Below are 22571 nucleotides of genomic sequence, written 5' to 3' on the forward strand. Positions count from 1 at the left end.
TTCCAATATATTATATGCTATTCTATACATTTTATCGCAACGATATTAATTAAAAGTAATAAAAGTATCACAGATAATCAATAATCGTAAATGCGATAAATAAATTTCATAATCATAAACATCAGCAATAAAGGTGCCTGAAATGCAAAGTCGGGGTCGAAATTCAAGGTCCTGTGGCTCTTTTATGCGAGAATATGATTTTTCAGTGGATTTTGCAAATTCCGAATGCCATTCAAACAAATAGCCCAAATGCAAAGGGTTATTTGTAAGTTTTCTGAAAAATTAAGGGTTTGTTGGTATTGATGCATGACTTTCTCCCCACATCGGCTAACTCTACCATTACCGAGGGGAATACTAAAAAGTTAAGTCATTATTTATTTATAGCTTACAAAAGAAGCATTCAGTCTGACAATTACATACTAATCAGTAAACTAACACAGCTCGACACAGATCCTGAAAAGCTATAATAAACTAATCAGGGACAACCATCTGCCTTCATCCTACTCCAATTCTTCTGGTGCCGCCCATCCATCCATGTCTAGAATTAAAAACATCATTTGCCACCTGTTTTAGAAGTCTGGTTCCCAGCTGCAAATTTCTTCGACTTGCCTCCTGCTTCTGCAAAATCGCCCAAGAATCCACCCAGTTACACGCCGTATAAACTAACTCAATAGGATCGTTTGAAAGTTTTCTTTCGAAACAGGCTTTGTTCCTGTATTTCCATATAGACCATAAAATAGCTGTTTCCAACAATCACAAGATTTTTTGTAAATTTGTCCATGCTCTGAAGCCAGGATCCAAACAGATCCTGTCTACTCAACACAGGTCTCACATTCAAAGCACATGCAGTAATATTCCAGATAAGCCTAGCCAAAGGACAATAAAAAAAGAGATGCCAACAGTTTCCACTTTGTCACAAAATTGACATTTATTATCTCCCTTCCTCCAACCTCTCTTTAGAAGATTATCCTTTGTGAGAATTTTGTTTTTAGTAAAAAGCCAAATGAAGATTCTAATTTTCAAAGGAACTCTGAATTTCCAAATTTTCTTATTAGGGAAACTAGTCTGCTGTAGCTTGAGAGCTTTATAAAACGATCTCACAGTGAACTTCCATCTTTAGATAAAGTCCACCAGAGTTTGTCTTTACAGTACTCTACTAAATTTAACCCTTCCCAGTTATTTACAACTTTTCTCCAATCTCTGAGCTTATCACCATGTAAGTCCCTCCTAAATTTCATGCAATCTATCCCCTTCCTGTTAAGATCTGCAATGGTAAATCGTGCATGTTGATCTGTTTGTTAGGAAACCTTCCATATACGAAATATAGAAAGTTGTCATGTATACACTAATTGGGCCCACACCTAGACCTACCATATACGCTTGTGCTTGAGGAGAAGAGAAGAGAATGAATGAGAAGAGAGTCTCACCCCTTATCTTGTGTCTCCACTTTTGTAGAATTACAGGACCCTTTTGGACTACATCGTGTAGCAGGAGGGTTGCGTAATACGTTATCAGCACGACATTCTACCGGAGACCGAGAAAAAAAAGAAGGGTACGAAATTCGAGAATCCACTTTGCATCTTGTAGATTGAATTGCAAAATCGAATTCCTTGCATCCTCCTCATTCCATTTTTGCGGTTTTCGATGGATTCCATCATCGCCGACTTGGAGTCGCCGGCGGACGCCGATTGACGGAGTTCCACCACCGGCAGCCGGCTGCACTATGCACGGCGCCGGCTGAGCACCGCACCTAGCGCGCAGCGCTCCGCATAGCCGCCGCACTACGCCGGCCAAGCCGTGCCCGCGAGCCTACCCGTGCACGACGGCCGGCGCCCATGGCCGCCACTCGAACGCGCCATTCACGGGAGAAAAGAAAGAACAAGAAAAGGGAGAACCGGTAGCCACGCGGCCGTGCTCGCAGTGCCGGCAGCCTCGCCGCCGTACCAGCAGCACGGCCGCTCCCCGACAGCCGGTGGCCTGGCCGCACCATGCGCAGCCGCGCCCCGCCGCCGACTACGTCGGCACCCGATCCGTCATGCCGCACCGCGCCTGCCTCGGCTGCCCCTCGGCATTGCCATCGGCTGCCATGCCGCGCCGACAGTACTCATGGCAACCGGCATCGGGGGAGAGAATAAAGGAAGAAGAACAAGAAAAAAGCGGGGGAAAGAAAGGAGGAGGGCACCGATGGCGACGATGTGTCAAGCCGGGTTTTTCGAGCCGCCACCGTGCGCCAAACGCAACACGGCCTCGCCGTCGCCCGCCTGCGCTCGGTGCCGCCACCCTGCCGAGCTCCTCCGCTGCACAGTCGCGTCCCGCTCTTGTACAAGTACCGCGTGCTGCACCGCCTGGCCGCCGACCCGCCGTCGGCCGTCGCGCCGCCGCCGCATGGCCGCACCGCTATCGGCTGCCGCGCCGCGACTGTCGCGTCGCGGTCGCCGTCCCAACCGTCGTGCCGTGCCGACCCCTGGCAGCTCGCATGCCGTGCCGTCCCGCCGCCGCCGTACGGCGGCTCCATGACGTAACGCCGAGAACGCCCGTCGCCCGCGATGCACGCGCCGACCTCGGCCGCGCCCCACCGCACGGGAGCGCCGCCGCCTCATCGTCCGCGCCTGCTCCGGCAGCCGGGCCGCTGCGCCGGCCGCGCCTGCTCCGGCCGCTGAGCAGCCGCGCGCCGTCTGCGTCTGCTTCGGCCGCCGAGCCGCCGCGCGTCGTCCGCGACTGCTCCGGCAGCCGGACCACCGCTCCGCCCGCACCTGCCCGGGCCGCCGCGAGCCGGCCGCGCCTGCCCCGGCCGACGGGCCGCTGGCGCCGCACCTCCCCGAACGCCGTATATGGCAGGCCGCCATCGGGGGGAGGAAGAGGAGAAAGAAAAGGAAAGAGGAGGAGGAAAGAAAGGGAAAAAAAAGGAAAGAATCTTCTGATTCTGCAATAAGACCCTGGAGTTTTGGGAAACTAGGTGCACTTTTCTCTGCATAGGAAATCTTGCCTTTAAACCCTTAATTTTTCAGAAAACTTACAAATAACCCTTTGCATTTGGGATATTTGTTTGAATGGCATTCGGAATTTGCAAAATCCACTGAAAAATCATATTCTCTCATAAAAGAGCCACGGGACATTGAATTTCGACCCCGACTTTGCATTTCAGGTACCTTTATTGCTGATGTTTATGATTATGAAATTTATTTATCGCATTTACGATTATTGATTATCTGTGATACTTTTATTACTTTTAATTAATATCGTTGCGATAAAATGTATAGAATAGCATATAATATATTGGAATTATTTGCCGGAATTTTGTGTACCATTATATTGCAACACTTGTGCATTTTATCGGCATTTAATTTGCGCATATTTTGAATAACGAAAGATGATTGGCATTGCAAATTAGAAATTCGCTAAATCTAGAATATTTCTGACATATTTATTCAATGTCGAAATTACGATAGAGTAAGAAGCTCTACGGTACCATTAATCCAATCACGCTATGTGCATTGACTCAATGAGTTTGATCTAGCATTTCAATCTCTCACCAGTGCCTTCAAGCTACTCTCATGAATGAGTGCGAATGAGCGCGTTAGAAGATTATGGACCCTATCTCTCGTAGAGCAAGTACTATGAGCAAGAGTGGGTATTTTTCGATTATAGTTCACTGAGTAAATGACCCAGAGAGTACGGTAATAGGGTGCACCGAATTTGCACCGAATACTGCAGAAACTCTTGATGTTCTACCCGAACGCGATGAAAGTCGCACGCAAACATCACTAGTGTACATACAAAGAAGTATGCCTAACTAGTCGATAAGAGAATTGCGTAACATTCAGGATAGTGTTCACTAGAAGAGCATTATCTTCCAAAACCAACTAGCACAGTTGATAATGAATTCAACATGAGCAGCTAGCCTGGTGCACTTACCTCAACGGAAGAAGAGGAAAAGGGGGAGTAGAACACAGGTCAAGGTGAACAATCTAGAACTACGAACATAAAAAGAAAAGGACTATCCTAATAGCACACTCATCATGAATTGAGGGCGAGAACTCCTAGCCTATTTGCATGGCCATGGACATAGAATCTCCTCTGCTATATATCATCGTCTATTTGCATGGCCATGAATTGAGGGCGAGAACTCTTAGCCTATTTGCATGTGCTTTGAATGTGAGACCTGTGTTGAGTAGACAGGATCTGTTTGGATCCTGGCTTCAGAGTATGGACAAATTTACAAAAAATCTTGTGATTGTTGGAAACAGTTGTTTTATGGTCTATATGGAAATACAGGAACAAAGCCTGTTTCGAAAGAAAACTTCCAAACGATCCTATTGAGTTAGTTTATACGGCGTGTAACTGGGTGGATTCTTAGGCGATTTTGCCGAAGCAGGAGGCAAGTCGAAGAAATTTGCAGTTGGGAACCAGACTTCTAAAACAGGTGGCAAATGATGTTTTTAATTCAAGACATGGATGGATGGGCGGCACCAGAAGAATTGGAGTAGGATGAAGGCAGATGGTTGTCCCTGATTAGTTTGTTATAGCTTTTCAGGATCTGTGTCGAGCTGTGTTAGTTTACTGATTAGTATGTAATGGTCAGACTGAATGCTTCTTTTGTAAGCTATAAATAAATAATGACTTAACTTTTTAAGTATTCCCCTCGGTAATGGTAGAGTTAGCCGATGTGGGGAGAAAGTCATGCATCAATACCAATGAAAACACCATCTGACGGCAGCCAGTAGTGAGGATGTAGACGCCCAACAACGGTGGTGTGACCAACCAACCGTTTAGGTGTAGACACCAGTAGGCGGCGACGAAGGCAGGCCGGCGGTGAAGAAGTAAACGCCCTGTAACGGTGGTGTGACTAACCAACCGTATAGGCGGAGACACCAGTCGGCGACGACGAAGGCAGGCCAATAGTGAAGATGTAGACGCGGCGACGAAGGCAGGCCAGTCGGTGAAGATGTAGACGCCCTACAACGGTGGTGTGACCAACCAACCGTATAGGCGGAGACACCAGTCGGTGACGACGAAGACGCAAGCCGGCGATGAAGATGTAGATGCCCAACAACGGTGGTGTGACCAACCAACCATATAGGCGGAGACACCAGTCGACGGCGACGAAGGCAGGCCGGTCCGTGAAGATGTAGATGCCCGACAACGGTGGTGTGACCATCCAACCGTCAAGGTGAGGAAAACCAGTCGGCGGCAACGAGGCGGCCGGTCGGTAAAGATGAGGACGCCCATTTAGCGACGACGACAGTGGATCAGGCTCGTGGCCAATTAACCGCATAGTGACGCCGCGAGTCCATGACCGGCGTCAATCCATGAACTCAGCCCAGTATGCCGCATGAATTCCGGCGAGAACAGTCGCTAGGTGACACGCACGTGTTTTCTCGCTCAGCATGCAGCATGGCCAAATCTCATGTGTACCGAGTTGCAGGGTAGCAGCAAGCCAGCAACCGATCCAGGACGATGAGCTCCAGCATGTCATGTGGTCGCCGAGTGGTTCCCGGCGTGGACGTGGACCCGGACTCGCACTGCGTGGAACTCGGCCGGATTTGCACTGGGCGGAGTACCTCGTCATACATGGCAGCAGCTTCCTAGTGCCCAATGAAGCGGAGCTTCCTAGTGCGCACTTACGCGCTAGCTTAATAAGTAGCGCGCACGCGGCACGGCCACGTCCACGCCGTCCTAGCCTCTAATTACGGTAACTAGTAATATGCCCGTACTAACGCTACGGTTATATTTTGTATTGAAAATAAACATATACTAAGGCAATATGAAAAAGAATTATTATACTGTTGCTAATTAGATACCAACGAGAAAACTCAAATTACAACTTTTTTTTGCATGTTTGAAAACAATCTAATTCCTTATGCGCTTAGGAATACAAACTAAACATATTGCATAGAAGTAATACAAACCAAACTTCATATTACAAGCAAAAGCATTTTTATTATTTTATAAACTATATTAATCACAGGAGACAAATTTGAGCTGGATAGAAAGTTACAATTATGCAGAGTTTATTTTCTAAAGACTCACAAGTCATTGTCTAACTCGTCTGACCATAAACAACAAGAACCCTATCTGGACCAGCCTTCATGTCTTCACAAAGCATGTTAGAGAGTACAAGAGCAAATTTCCCCACTCTGCATCATAAAAATTGAAATTTGTCCTTTATAGTTTGGACTTGTTAGTCTGTTTGACCATATGAATTAGTTTATAGAAAATGCTGTAAATTTAAACTGCAGATGTATGGGCTATACAGATATTCCAACAAATACCATATATCCTGAATTTTTTCAAGTGCAATCCTATAAACCAAATACTCAGAGAATTGTCTGTCTATAAAAAATTTGCTACTCTATTTATCTAAAAATTCTGTGTCAAACACCAGCACCACCAGATCACCATCGCCCATGAAAAACACCACGTTCATCATCAGTCTCTCAGCTACGCCCCCGGTCTCGAGGACCCACACCAACCCGTACGTGCGCTCATCTGCACATACAAGTACGGATATCCAAATGCGAATCTAGCTCATACAAGTACCTCCCAGATTTAGTACCAAGAAGCTCAAACAGTTCTATGGCATCCTCAATGCATACCGAAATACAGGTCAAAGAAGATAATGAGATAGTCAGACCTTCTCCCCATGGTCATTAGTTTTGCACCTTCCACTTATCTCCACCAATGCTATTGGCAAGGGAAAATCCTAAAAGGCCGGAGCATAACATTATTAAATTTAACATTAATTCATAGGGGAAAAGGGCAAGAGATTTTACAAGCATAACTGTTTGCGAACACCTTAACAAAAGATACAGTTTGTGAACAGAGAATGGTTAATTACTGAAGCCATTTGCAATGAAAGAGCATGTCAGAAAGAAAAACCACAGGTTAAAAAAAAAATTAGCATAACTTAAGACTGACGCACCACACACATTACTGTCCACCACCCACCCATAGATGAACTCCATGAAACCGCTACTGTGCTACAAATTCCTAAGAAACCAACAAATCAAACCATCTCACCAACAGCGAACAAGATCATAACCATCTCACCTAACAGCGAACAAGATCATCTCACCAAAAAAAATAGCCAGATTTTCAATCGATCAATCAACCTAGGGCCCATCGTTTTCGATCCAACCCATTCAGTTGCACTACATCTACACTATCCTCGCTTCACACAAGAAAAAATAAACCCAAGTCAATCTCAGCCAGTACATCCTTATATGCTGGTGCTCCTCAAGCTAGCTAGGCGAGGTGGGACTAAACTTGCAACTGCTGCTGCCGCTCGGCACTGCTCAGTCGCCATGGGCTAGGCCCAAGGACAGCTGAGCTGCTGATGTATGCACGGTAGCTAGCTTGCTTAGTTGGCTCAAGGAACAAAGTGGCCCATCTTCTGTTATGTCATCTCTTTTTTTTATTATTTTTCTGAGTAAAATATAAAATATATTTCTTCAAATTGGAGGAGGATGTGTACCCTGAGCTTGACTTTTGGGGGAGATTGTCTGAGAAGAAGGCATATCACGGGCTATCAGTGAGCAACAAGAGACTTGAAACAGGATATTCAGTCCACAGGAATTAAGAGCTTGAAATGACACACATTTTCCCCTGTATATATGTGAGACAATTATGCAAATATAGTCCTAGATCAATGCAACAAACTCTAATCACTTTGTCAACTACAGTACAACACTAACTACCTCGTCCTGATGAAGGCATGAAGCAGAGAAGAGAATATGAATTTATTCAGATATTAAACATCTGATTTTTTTTTCATAAGTTCGCTAATTAACTGAAAAGTGTTCCTTTAGGCAATACATCGATAAGTGCTTACACATTACTAATGCACGATATGTACATATTCAGGTGTCATGAATAAAAATGTAAACCACATTTGACATTTTAAAGGAAAAAAATAACACTGTACAAATCTAACATTTTTTTGAAGGAAGTTATCACTGCACAATTCCAGCGTTGAGGTAAATTCTCATTCTGTATATAACCTTCGGTACACATCACAGAATAATGTATACAACTAAAAGTAAAAGAAGCTCTGAATATTGGCATCATGTTTCAGATAATTAAATGTCTTCTTTTAACTTGGATGTCAATTAGGATGGTGTTCTCTTAAAAGAGCACACAACATGTCTATCAATTTAATTGGTTTTCTGGGCTATGTTGCTGACCAAACAATGAAGTAAAAAAAAAAGCATTTTATGAGTTCGATCAGAATTCATTTGTTGCAGCATTCCAACGCTGCTAATTTAAGCGCTTTCTCTGAATTTTCAGATATAAACATCCCAATCATGAGAGAAGTAAATAATTTCACAATGCAGATCATAATCAAGTTAAACCATTTGCATTATATAAAAATATGCAGATGCTAATGAAGTTGATTAAACCATGAAATCATCATTGATAGTTTAGTAGTGGGATATGCATACACACATAAGAAACATGAAAGTTGCATTATTAATCACATCCACTGATATAACGATTTTGCATTTCTACAGTAAAATGCAAAATCGCGATGGTTACCTAATTACCTTGTTAGCCGGCGGGTTCGATGACTTGCGATGGCGAGGAGTCCTAGGGGTGGCGCGACTGAGAGTGGACGACAAGGATTGATGACTACCTGACTTGCGACGCGGTGGGGTGGAATCCGGTGGCGGCGCGCGAGGGATCGACGAACTGATGGCGGCACGGTGGAGAGGGCGCCGGTGGCAGCGCGCGAGGGATCGAAGCCGACTTGACTGGCGGTGCTGTGGAGAGGGCGCCGGTTGCGGCGCAAGAGGGTTTCGGTGGTGAGGAGATTGGAGGAGGCGATGCGAAGGCGATGACCCCAGCGGCGAGTTGAGACGACGGCTGTGCTCCGGGAGAGAGGGAGCGCAGATTGTGCGTGAGGAAACGGATGGGAAGCAGCGATTTCGATCGAGGGGCGTGATTTGGGGGCGTGAATGACGGGAGACTGGGAGCGGTGACGAAGCGGTGTGACTGTGTGAGGAGATGGTGGGAGCGATTTGGGACGTTGGATTCGAGCGAGAGAATCCTGACCGATCAATGAAGAATGAGGATGTAAACATCAGTTGGTGAATTATAGGGTAGAAGATTAGCGGTGATTATGGTAATTATCATATTTTATTATATATTATGTAGTCAATAGTTTTTAAAATATAGTTGAAAGTTTTCAAATTTGTGATGAAAGTTTTAAAATTTTAAATTGAAAGTTTTTAATTTGAAAGTTTTTAATTTTGAATTGAAAGTTTTCAAAACTTGAGATGGAAGTTTTCAAAATTTGAATTGAAAGTGTTGAAATTGATTTAAAAATTTCAAAATTTTAGACTTGAAAGTTTTCAAAATTTGAGTTGAAAGTTTTCAATTTTGAGTTGAAAGTTTTCAAAACTTGTGATGAAAGTTTTCAAAACTTAAGTTGGAAGTTTTCAAAATTTGAATTGAAAGTTTTGAAATTGATTTAAAAATTTTCAAATTTTGAATTTGAGTTGAAAGTTTTAAATTTTAGATATTTTTTCATTTTTTATTGAAAGGCTTAAATTATATTTGAAAAGTAAAAAACAACCTAATAATTTTAATTGCGGCTAATTATGTGTTAATCATTTTTTAACTAATGATGTTAATCTACACCTAATTACGCACTAATCACGCATTCCGTTTCTAACGACACCGCCGTATGGCTGTTCTCTTGTTCTCTCCATGAGACACATGTGCGTACACGCTAGTAAAACATCTCGTGCGTATGCGCGAACTAGCAATCTCGCAATGAAGCACCTCGGCAGCCGGTAGTGCATGCAAATAGAAAAAAGAGGACAATATTAATCTGTGATTAGAAATTAATCCAATCTAATCTAGTTAATTAGCACTAGAAAATTAATTAGATGTTTATTTTTTTTTAACCAGGGTGCAATCACCGTATTTCCATTAATAGAAATGAACAGTAGCTACAAACAAGTCTTGAAAAAAAAGAAAAGATAGGAAGATAACTACCGATAGGAAGACCAGGTCCCTATCTGATAGCTTACAAAAGAAGCATTTAGTCTGACCATTACATACTAATCAGTAAACTAACACAGCTCGACACAGATCCTGAAAAGCTATAACAAACTAATCAGGAACAACCATCTGCCTTCATCCTACTCCAATTCTTCTGAAAAATTTCCATATTCACTTTGTCGAACCCTTGTATATTATGCGTTCCCTTCCCTTCAAGCAAGCAAAGTTCATTTGCACATGCCAATGCATGATGCATCCTACTTTCGTAAAAGCAAAAGACCTGGCATCCACAATAGATACTTGCCTCACTGCCCAAGTAATTTGAAGGTACATAATTTAAAACTTTAAAGCATAAACCCCTGGATGAAGTTATGCATGTACAATTTCACCGTGACACCAAATGTGGTTTTGAGTTATACACAAAAAAAAAATTCTATGAAAACCTTAATTTATGTTTTCCCCTAGCTAAATAAAAAAAATACTTCATCCGTTTCACAATGTAAGTCATTATAACATTTCCCACATTAATATTAATGTTAATGAATCTAGATAGATATATATGTTTAGATTCATTAACATCAATATGAATGTGGGAAATCCTAGAATGACTTACATTGTGAAACGGAGGAAGTATAAACCAGCCTTTGAATATATCTTGATTAGAAATGACAAACGATTTTTCATGAGTAAGATATATTGTCTCTTTCCCCTCTTTTCTCTGTCCAGAACCCTAATATCATATTCTCGAAAGAGGATCCTCTGACTTACTTCCCTTTGACTTTGAGTCACTGACATGTGGGCCTATCAAGTAGAGGGTCCACATGTCAGTGGCACAAGTTAGAGGGAAGTAAGTTAAAGGATCTCAATTCCATATTCTCATCCACAAAACCTCATATTCGCTCTGATTTGACCACCAAATTCAAACCCTATATGCGTACATATCGTGAAATACCACTCCCTTTCAAATTCATGTGATACCATTTGCAATTTCAAATGTACTAGCAATAAACGTGCGCTACGCCGCGCGCTGCCCGTAGACTAACAATGCATGGGGAAAAAAATACAGAGAGACTTCTGATGCATTCAAGAAGCATTTCATACATAGCAAAACCGCAATAGACAAATCGTTCAAGATAATGCATATGTAACATCAAGCTCAGTATACAGTTAACTTAATTTACATAACAGATATATGATACAGCATTAGTTTTGGAGCCACATATGAGTTTTCCCATGCATATGTGTGGGCATGCCTGGAAATCTTCATTGCTAATCCAATTGGCACAGCTGCACGGAGGCCTGAGCAATTGAAGGATCTCTAAAACTCTTATTAGCTGTCAATGATAGAATGATGAACTATAATGTATGTACCTTATAATGTATGTACCTTGTAATGTTTTCACCTGCAGGGGATTGGTGAAGTTCAATTATTTTATATTGTGCAACGGATAACATAAAGGATTATGTGCACTAAAAGGTATAAAGACCACAAAAAACGAAAGATGGGCATTGATTCATTCAACTTTACTTTTGAGAGTAACTGGCCACATTATCTTACAAATATTTGATGCACTATCACATATAGTAGCTCACAAGTTTACTTAAATAACTTTAAACAACTTTTCTTCTTGTTGTTATTACTATTGTTTTTGCAAAACTGAAAACAACTTCTCAAAAAGTCATTAGCAAGAATAATTAATTATCAACTTGCTGATTAATTCAGCTTTGTCTTAGGCCACACCAAATCATCTCATATCCTGGTTTACTTATTTGAGCAAACTATAGTACTATTCTTTTCTACCAATATTCATGCTTGTAAGTAAAGATAGAAAAACAGATAGGTGCAAAACACAAGTTGTCAGAAATTTAATGAAAGCTTGGCAAGAATAAATCTCAATTGACCTATGATGCACCAAGGGAAAACGACGAACCTTTGAAATTGTACTAATCGCTAAATATAAGTGGCAACCCTAAATCCTATCTAAATTCTGAAACAAAAAAGTTTCATATTTAGAAAGGTGATAGTTTGGCAAATATGTACATTAGTACATGCCATCCATGATCCATGAGCTTGCCTTGATAAATATGAAAAGTGCATAGAACAGAAAGGGAGCAAATGCTTGAAACCTGTAGTTGCAAAGACGTCGTTCATGTAGCAACCATTACCAGCAGAGATTCTTGACTCTTGAACGCATTGATAATGGGACGTGGATTTCTTATCAATCAAATCAACTTTACAAGCTTGGCATATTTCCATATGTTATCTTCATCGGTAAAGAGCAATACTTGATTAATTTTTCAGGCCACAATACATGAATAGATTCCACTGGACCATGCCAAAATATTCAATAGATGCACATGAAAGGAAAATTAGCAATACTTCAATGAGCTGATACAATAGTTCACTTTAATAGAAAGGAATGGGGAAAGCCTGAACTTAGCATTGGATTATTAGTTCAGAACAACTCATTTATGTAAAAATTACCTACAACCAGAAAAATATAAGCTCATTTACATGTCTATACAAAGAATAGCACTCCAATATATTTGCTTAGCCAATCCACACAACAGACAGATAAGAGGGTATAATGCACACTTAGTTATATGCTATGAAGGCATGGTATCATCACGCGCAAGTACAGAGCACGAATGGTAAGAAACAATTGCACCAGATATTGATTTTTAGAGAGATTAGTTGATTTGTTGTTCGATTAGTTAATTCTACGATAAAAAGCAATTCCAAGGCAAAACTGAATTCTGAAATGCAAAATACAAAGGAGCAATGTGTTTTTTTTTTTTGCATCAAGTAAAGATATAGACTGGACCTTTTTTTTTCAAATATTAGGATTAAGATTGGTGTGAGGCAAGAAATACGAATAGCTCATAGCTCTTCGAATTGGCCGTGAGCAAAAGAAATGACCAATGGAAAGACTCAGACTTATTCATGTGTGTGGTGCATGAATTAAGCAAAGATTTTTGGTCATGCAGTCTTTCTCGCCATGTAAGCACAAGATGTGCATACCTAATAATCCTGGACTCTTTGATTATCTGGAGTACTACATACTCCTACATCAGAAAAAAAAATAAACAGCTGTGAAGGTAGGATGTGATAAATAATTATCATTTTTTAATCAAATCTAAGTGAACCTTGAAGTTCTGTACCCAAATATATCATCCTACTATGTTGTTCTGCCTTTTGTAGGATATATGAATTTCAGCAAAAGGAATGTAAATGATAGAAATATGAACATAGGAAAAAGGGGGGAAATTATTCATGAATTTGGCAGCTGCTGAGATAGGTTCATGGTTAATTCGACAACTATAGCAAGGCCACCAGCATTGCCATTTGATATTGAAACACAATTAGTGACCTTGATTCAAATTATCGTATCTTAAGCATCTAGCTTCAATGAATCGCTCATAGTTAATAGAGAACACAGGTACATACTCGTTCATGAGATTTCGGGTCTAGCAGAAATAAGAGTATACCTAAACCTTTGTGAGATATAGTAGGAGAGCACCTGTAAGCTTGATAAATTATATAGGTGGACCTTTTAGATTCATGCATAATGTAGGCAAAACTGTAGGAAAAAGTACATAGGGGTAGACCCCGCTTTTCTTAAGAAATATACTGAATGACAGGATCATGTACATACCTCATTGTCAAAACTGCTTTTCTTAAGAAATATACTGAATGACAGGATCATGTACATACCTCATTGTCAAAACTGTCACTCATCCATTCATAGGGTTAGAAATCATGAATAGGTTCATGATGAGGCAAAAATCAGCAGTTGCTCTGGCAAGATGTCATGTTAGTTCAAGCAAGTTCAAAAGATCTTTATTCCAAAAACACACACTGCAACAAATGAAAAGGCGTTTGTATGATTGGTAATATCTAAAGATCACCAACTCAGCGCAAGTTCTATTTTTCAATGGAATGGATGAGTACATGATTTACTTTAAATGTGCACCAGTGTGATTGTAATCAATAGTAACTATGCCAAATCAAATATCCGTGAAATACAACAACAGTACAACTGCAGTACCATCAGTAACAGCAGCCATGACCCATGAGCACAGGCAGGAGGAGAAGCATGGCTGCAAGCCTGCAAAAAGTGGCTCCCAAACTCACCTGAAGAGGACGGAGAGGGGATGAGGAGATTCAATGGATCAAGCGAGGGCGTCGCTGTTGACAGAAAACACGAGGCCTGGGAGATCTGCTTAGCTCCAGTGCAGGTCCAAAACTCGCCTTCGGATGTGTGAGCGTGCCAGTTGATTTGATCCTGTAATCAACAAGAGATAAAGACAAAGGAACCGCGGTTAAATCTATAAATGATAGCCGATCGGCCAGATGCGGATGACATACCATTTATATTCGAGCCGATGTCATCTGTGTATCGATCGGCAATCGTGAATAAATTAGAAAGAATTAAATTTACTTGATCGGCTGTAGATATTAATAATATATAATCCTTATATTGATGTTTACTTAAATCAAGTGATTGGATAGATCGGTTATTACACCGAGACAGTATAAATCACTTAGATCGAAATATACATCCATAACAAGACTATATATGTTTATAGCATAGCCGATTAGATGGATCTGGCATGTATCGGTTAATACTCCGATACTACTTTATATTAAGATGTTAAAACAGTAAAAACATATTAAACAACAGTTTAACACATTTGAATATAGCACTATCTCAGTATAAAGGACGGATTCATCATATCAGCGAAGCAAATAAAGCAAGTATAATTGAATCAGATACGATCGGCTGAAACTCCGATGCTATTCTACTCAACAACTAGATGGCAGGCTAGAGATTAATATTCTAAGCACGACTTAATAGATCAAATTCAATTGATGCAGCATTAAGTATGAAAAGAAGAACAATATCTAGACGATCAAGCCGCTAGAAGATTCATAGAATGGTAGATATCTTATATAATCTAAATCAACGTCGAGATCTAACCTAATCGGCTGTCTTTTGCGTACAAATATCGGCCGAAGATAGATTAGACAATGATATTGCTATAGATTATGTCAGATATATGATAACTTGACGAATTATATAAACGAGATTAGAGTGTCATGAAGATGGAAGCACTAATCCCTAAGAACATAATTCTTCATAACGAGTTTTACCTCTTGTTGAAGATCGAAACCGATGCAGCTCAACCCGAAAGCAAGAACTCGTCGAAATAAAACTAAAGCAAAAGGTGGCGATGCGCCGGAATTGTATTGAATGTGTATATCTGAATTACATAGGGCTCGGGGTCTATTTATACCCGAGGATTACAAGATATGCCCATACCGGACACGACTATTATCTCTAACAAACTCTAAAATATCACAAGTCTTTGCGGCAGACTCTTGCCCACACTTATCTATAAGGAATTTACATAAATAATCCTAATTAATAGATACAATTGCCTTCCCAGGACTCTATCCATGCGTGGCAATCATCTTGAAGCACATCAACCTGAGCCGGACGTCGCGCACAAGTTCTTTTGTTAGAATCGGCTATATCGGCTTATTTAGCTTTACCCGACATTAGCCGATCCTAGCCATAGCCGATCCTAACCGTAGCCGATCCAGACTCCAGCCGATTCTTGCTCTGTTCCAGAACTCGATCTCCGTCTCCAACTCTTCTTGACCAAATCCCCTTTCCTGATACGAATACTTACCAAATTCGGTTGTTAACACATGCCCCCCAAGTCCGGGATATTCGATAATGTTCCGGGTTTGCTGTAAGCCGACTCCGAGCAAGTTTCGCACTTTACCGTTTTCCGACCGTTACCGCCGTGCTTTAAATATTAACCGTCACCTCCGAGAAACCTCACACCGTGACTTCCATTTTCACTGCTCAAGCAAATTCAATTCCCTTTCCTCTCCGGCGATCTCTCCGACGCAAAAGCGACTCCCCGGCGATTCCCCTCTCGACGAGATCTCCGCCCGCGGCCATGTCTTCTTCCGCCAGCCCATCGGGTGCGCCAACAGCTGAGTACGCCGAGGTAAGTTCTAATCGGCTAAATCCTTCTTTCCTCAGCAATAGATTGATTTTCCTCCGTCTTATACCGCTTCTCTCTTTTCCATTGCTTCTGGATTCATAGCACCTCTCTCATCAAGTCGCAATTCTAAGTCTTTCGCATCAAAACCACTATTTCCTCGGTCCAATCGGCAATCTCGACCCCACCGATTTTATTACTGGTGAAACCAACCGGATTCCTTTCAGGCTAGCTAACCCTAACCTAGGTCATTGGAAGAACACCTTTAAATCCTGGCCATCCCTAGAAAAACTTTCACCTGATAGGAGTTGGTCCACTTGGTATCAGCGTGTATCGGCTAGCAAGAAAGTTCATTGGGATGAGATCGGAATTGGCCAAGCACTCGCCTTAACCATAGCCAATTCTGCCAAAGACGAACCTCTAATGGCTGCCGCCACTTATTTTTGGTCAAACACCATCAATGCTTTCATGTTCAATCAGGGACCGATGACTCCAACTCTAATCGATATCACCATGATCACTGGATTAGATGTAACTTCATCGGCCAACCCCATGAGCATGAACACCTGGAACCAATTTGATTTCAAGACCAAGAGCATAGGTGGTTGGTCCCGCTATGTAGCAGCATACATGGGTCAAGGATCTGTCACCCCCCGAGAGCATGTAGCCTTTTTGCTCATGTGGCTGGAAAAGTTCCTTTTCTGTGGATCCAGTTGTGGCCCTACAACCAATTGGCAGTTTCTAGCCGAAGCCCTGGAGTCAAAGAAAGAATTCCCTTTGGGGAAAATTCTTCTCGGCTACCTGTACCAGATGTTAAGCAACGCATCGGCTAGAATCGCCGTCGGCTCGGCAGTTGGAGCAGGTGGACCCTAGTGGTTACTGCAAACTTGGTTAAACCTGATGGTTATGAAAGTTGTCAATCGGCCTCCTGTGACAGAAGCTGAATTCCCACTACCAGAGCCGATTATGGGTGACGACGGAGAAGAACGTACCCATCGCAGATGCACATCATACGGGGAATATGCATCCACACCAACCGATGCTGGAGCAAAGCTATCGGCTGAACTGCTTAAGGATTGGTTCTGTAGCTTCTATGAAGGCTTCAAGAAAGACGCTCGGATCTGGTTCCCGTATGAAGATTCAACAGACCTTGAACTTCCATCAGATTTCAGATTCGAAGACATAAATCATGAGAAATTCCAGAAATCCAGAGAAGTCCTTATAGCCGCAATCAGCCCTTGCATCCTTCCAGTCGGCATCCACCAAGGAAGAAATATCCAAATATCCTATGAATTTTATCATCCAATGAGCTCAGCCAGGCAACTTGGATTAGGCCAACTTCCAATCGGCTTATTCTTTGCCGATAAGATTCAATGCCGAGGCCAAATTACATCTGTTCTAATGATGGATCGGCTACTCAATCTACCAGGACCTCCTCTGGGCAGCATTGAGAATATTGAGTTAGCCGGTTTCAGGAGCAAGAACTTCGACAGATGGTGGGGTGAATGGAAGCTACATCTGTTTCACCAATCGGCTACGATGTATATGACAGATCTTTTCCCTGACGTCATACCTCAGGTAAATATTATCATTATCAAGTTGCATAATCAATTGATCAATTTATTACTTAACCAATTCCTTTTCCTCACTTTGCAGACAACAGAATCTTCCCCTCCTCACCAAAGTAATAGTGGCAAAGACATCGAATATGCTGCAGGCTTAATTCCAAATGGAGGTGGATTATCTCCCCCTGTCATCGGCTACCATGCCCCCAAGACTTCAACTCTTCTCCACGGCCTCACCAGAGAACCAGCCGACGTGGGCCAAAAAAGGAAAACCAGAGTTTCAGCCATGAGCACATCAATCTTGGCTCCGAAGAAAAAGACCAAGGTCAGGAGAACCAAACCAACTGACAAGCCAGCCGATGATCTGCCCGACTTGGATCCATCTATTGAACAAGCCTTAGATGAAGAGGCAATCGGAGACGAAGTCGATCAAGCTGCAGCCGAAGTGAGTGATACCGAAAGAACACCATCAGCATCGCCTAGGCAAACCCTTCCAACTCCATCTGCTCCAGTCCACTTTTCAAGGGTAAGTGTTCCCCACTAATTCCTTTCAAAACCCTTTTGCCTTATAGCCGATCATTCCCAAGTCTTATAATTGCAGAAAAAGAAGACTGCAGTGAAGAAGAAATCGGCTGCAACAACATCTAAACCAGCTCCACCAGTAAGTTAATTTAAACTTTCATCAATCAACTTCTAGCCAACTCTACTTAACACTTGCTCTCTTTTCAGCCTTCGCCTCTTCCTTCTCCCTCAGCTCAACAATCATCAAGTGACCAGACCCCTTCGGCTGTGGGAAGTCATCATGTCGAGGAATAAGAACAACCAGCCGCTCCTGCTATCCCAGTAAGTTTCTTCTAATAAACATCCAAATCGGCTATAATCGTTTAATTTCTAACTGCTTTCATATTATCACCGCAGGTCCTAGCCGATCTTTTCTCTTTTGATATCAGAGATTATCTTGATGAAGGAGAAGAAGATACTACAAGCAAAGCATTGGCTCCCTTATCTGATGATGTCAAGCAAACTCTAAAAAGTATCTTGGATCGGCTAGAAGCATCATCGCTAGACTGCTTGGTAGTTGACTGTGGCCCAATCAGAGCTCGGCTGCATGAAATTCAAGCTTTAATCCCAGACGAATTAGCCGACATCCATACTCCAGCTGTTTACCTTGAGCAACACCAATTCAAATTGGAGAAAGCGAAGTTAATACTAGCCGAACGGCGAGAACACAAGGACATTGAGGCCACTATCCAAGCCAACCGACAACTTGTGCATGAAGAAAAATCCAATCTTGATCAATTATCCGAAGGCCCAATCAAATCTAACATTGATCGGCTTGAAGCTCGCAAGATTAATCTCTTAGCACAACTTGAAGAATGTAACGCCGAGCTGGATATGGAACGCAAGAAGCTAGCCGATCTCCCTAAGTCTATTGAAGAACAAAAAGCACGACTCAAATCGGCTATTAAGCATGTGGCTGAACTGACCAAGTCCCTAAAAGTTATTCCTGGAACCGATGCTCAAGATGCCCAAGCCATAGAAGAAGTAGAGCAGATTAGGCAGAAAGCTATATCGGCTATCCAGCAATACTTATCGCAGTAATCTTAATGTAATAGGACTTATAACTTTTGTAATCGGCTAAACATTCTGATACTTCATCACTTAACATCCTTCTGTGCCGATTAATAGGACTGTGAGATTTGCTCAAAAATTTTGCACTATATGTACTGCATTTTAACAAGTATATGCCCCCCTAGTTTTACAATGTCAATAGCATTGATAAAACTATAAAACAACTAAGGGCGATATAGCAATATCGGCCATTGCAAATCGGCAAACCTTCACCGATTACATTATAAAACAACTAAGGGCGATATAGCAATATCGGCCATTGCAAATCGGCAAACCTTCACCGATTACATTATAAAACAACTAAGGGCGATATAACAATATCGGCCATCTCAAGGCGATATACACACATCGGCTATCATGTATCGACATTAGGAGCCGATCATGAATTAATCCAAATACTCGGATAATATTTCTTCAAGTATTTACCATTAAGCGTTCGTCCATAAACTTCACCATCAAGCCCTTGCAACATATATGCTCCCTTAGAAACAACCTTATGAATCTGGAACGGTCCTTCTGTAACGCCCCGACATTCATTAGCCATTAACACAGCTAAATCACACCGGGGTGTTATGCATTACCTGTGATATAGTACCAGTCCCAGGATATACTAGCTGGTACACACAGAATAAATGTGGAATCAAAGTAAACTGCTTTATTACATCACTGGGTAGTAGTCCTTACATAAGTTGCTATCATGGACAGGCCCATAGATGAGCAACACAACATTACAGAAAACCATAAAAGCGACGGCGCAGAAGCGAACAGCGCGGAGCACTAAGCGACTAAGCAACCATGCACTAGGGAAGAACCTAGGCATCTAACTTATCCCACAGGCGAGGCTTGGGGCTAGGCACGAAACTTCTAGAAGTCTTCATACTCGGCTTGCTCCTGGAGATACTCCTCGGCGGTCGGGTCGACATCTTCATCTTCAAACTCTATATATTATTATAAGGGCAAGGGTGAGTACTTTAACGTACTCAGCAAGCCGGGGAAAAGGATGACATGTCGGTTTAACAAGGAGGCTACGGTTTTATTTGCGAAAGCTGCCTTTCTGGCAAAATGATTTATTTCACAAAACTCCTAGTGAGTGAGTCAAGTTTTAGTTGTCGGGAGGAGGCTCACGCCTCGACCCATTCCACAAGTTGTTTTGCAACAACTTGTCACGGTTAACGAACAACAAATATTTTGTTTCCTCTTGGTTCCTTCTCACTTTCCACAACAACACTAATCCACACAAAACACCTGGTTATCCCAGCACAACATCGCCATCATCATGGCCCTAACAACACCTCAGTGTCGGACGACACCCCAGGTCACACAGACCCGTTCCTAACCACCCAGGTTAGCCGTCTGCCACACAGGCGGACTCTGGTAACGCTCCTTTTTCAGTAACCACTTTTCCACAAACCTTTGTCAAACAAATCTACGCTATGAGAAACACTTTACACTCGCCCTTGACCGTGGGCACGGCTGTTCGAACAGTTCATTAATCTCTGCAGAGGTTGCACGCTTTACCCACACGACACGAAACTTACACCGGTACTGGCCGGTACCGGAAGTTCGTGATAAGGCCTTTCCAAAGCTAACCCATGAAAATCGCATGCCACCTAGTTGGGCTAAGATCCATAGCCGAGTATCAGGCAATAACAGCCGTCATCCACTCAGGAAATACCGAGGATGCCTCCTACTCCTACTGGTACCACGCCACAATAGAGGCAAAAAGACACCCATGATGGGCAATAAATGTGTAACACTTCGTCTCCTCATCCTCGGCATTCCACAACCATTGGCACACCAACTCCCATGTGATAACAATTTACTTAGCCAGAGGCATCCCATAATACCCGTGTGGTCGCACTGTAACGTGTTCGGATGGATTTCCCAAAGTAATCGGTCCTTAACGATAATACGTAGCCAAACCACAAAGGCATGACTCCGCATCATCACCACTTTCACAACACATTTTATTTCACAACTCCTCGGTACAACGTACCGGATTTTTAAACATGTATTTGGAATAACCCAAGTTTCCCACACGGCAACAACGTAAGCATGGCTAAGCGAAACTACCTCGGTAATCGTGTAACGATACCGGCGCAAACATTTGTGGAGCTATCAAAGGTATGGAAACATCAACCTATGTAATATAAGTGCGACTACTAGGTTGGTCCGTCGGACGTATAAACAATCCGAGGCCTAACATGTTAATCGTGTGAACTAAGCAATGCACTTTTCAAACAACATATCTTTGCAAATATAGGGCAATGTGATCAAAGAGGCTTGCCTTGCACAGGGTTGGGGTCTTCTCCTTCGAAAGCGGCGTCCGGGGCTTCTTCGAACTCGGGCTCTTAACGCGAAAACAAAGCTCAAAAAAACAAAAGGCAATAAAACAAGCTCAAACCAGAGAAACAATAGTGCCACTGTGTAGATCTCAATTTTAGAAAAATTTAGGAACTTGAACGGGGTCAATCGGAGTTACGGTTGATTTTCTATGAATTTTCAAAGGTAAAGGGATTTTTCTGGAATTTCATTTATTGGGCGGCAAGGGAATATTCCGTTGGAATATTCCGCTAGAGTAACAGCAAAGAGGGGGGCCCACCTGTCAGCGGCCAATGGAGGAAAGAAGGCGCGGGCCCGGCTTGTCAGTGGCTTGAGAGAGGAAAGGGAGGTGGGGCCGGCTTGGCAGCAGCTCAGGAGGTCTTCTTCCTCCTCCTGTCGCTTGCTTGCACGGCTCGGCCCTGGGATGGCGACGCACCGCGGCGATGGGGCGCGGCGAGGCGACCAGCGGCCGAGGGAGGTGGCGGCGGACTCCGGTGGGGCTCCGGCGGCGACGGCGGCGCCGGGAGGCGAGGCTCGGCTTCGTCTTCCTGCTCTCGCTTTGCTCGGCTTGAGGCGGCAAGGTGCCGCGGCAGCGGGGCGCGGCTCCGCGGCCGGCGGCCAGGAGAGGCGGTGGCGACCTCGGGCGGTGCTCCAGCGAGGCACCGCCGGTGACGGCGGCGCTAGAAGGCGCGGCACAACGGCTATAGGTGGCGGTACAGAGAGCAAAACGAGGGAGAGAAAGAGGAGAGAGAGATGGGAATGGTGTGGGGAATTTGGGAGAGCTCGGGCTCCTTTTATAGGCGAGCAACGCAGTGGCGAGCTGGCGGTCTAGACGCGGGGAATCGGAAGGTAGGCGGCTAGCTGCTCGGCCGGATTCCTGGGAGGAGGGGTCGGCGATGCGACGACATGGCGTCATGCACCGGTGGCGACTCGACAGCGAAACGACACGAAGGGACGTGCAGAGAGCGGGAACGGCGGCGGAACATGGGTGACGCGCGGCCGACAGCGGCTACGATCGGGATTTGGGGC

The 22571-nt window shown here is 43.2% G+C and overlaps 1 long non-coding RNA gene across 1 annotated transcript; it reads right to left on the reverse strand.

The window, feature by feature from the left end:
• Positions 1-19849: 19849 nt before the first annotated feature.
• LOC136351340 (uncharacterized) lies at positions 19850-21635 on the reverse strand. Its single transcript, XR_010734355.1, has 2 exons — positions 21508-21635; positions 19850-20158 (listed from the first exon to the last, which is right to left on the reverse strand). It is a non-coding gene; the product is annotated as an uncharacterized lncRNA (long non-coding RNA).
• Between the last annotated feature and the right edge of the window lie 936 nt (positions 21636-22571).

The sequence above is a fragment of the Oryza sativa genome, chromosome 8 (assembly GCF_034140825.1).
Source record: "Oryza sativa Japonica Group chromosome 8, ASM3414082v1".
In the NCBI taxonomy this organism is placed as follows: domain Eukaryota; kingdom Viridiplantae; phylum Streptophyta; class Magnoliopsida; order Poales; family Poaceae; genus Oryza; species Oryza sativa.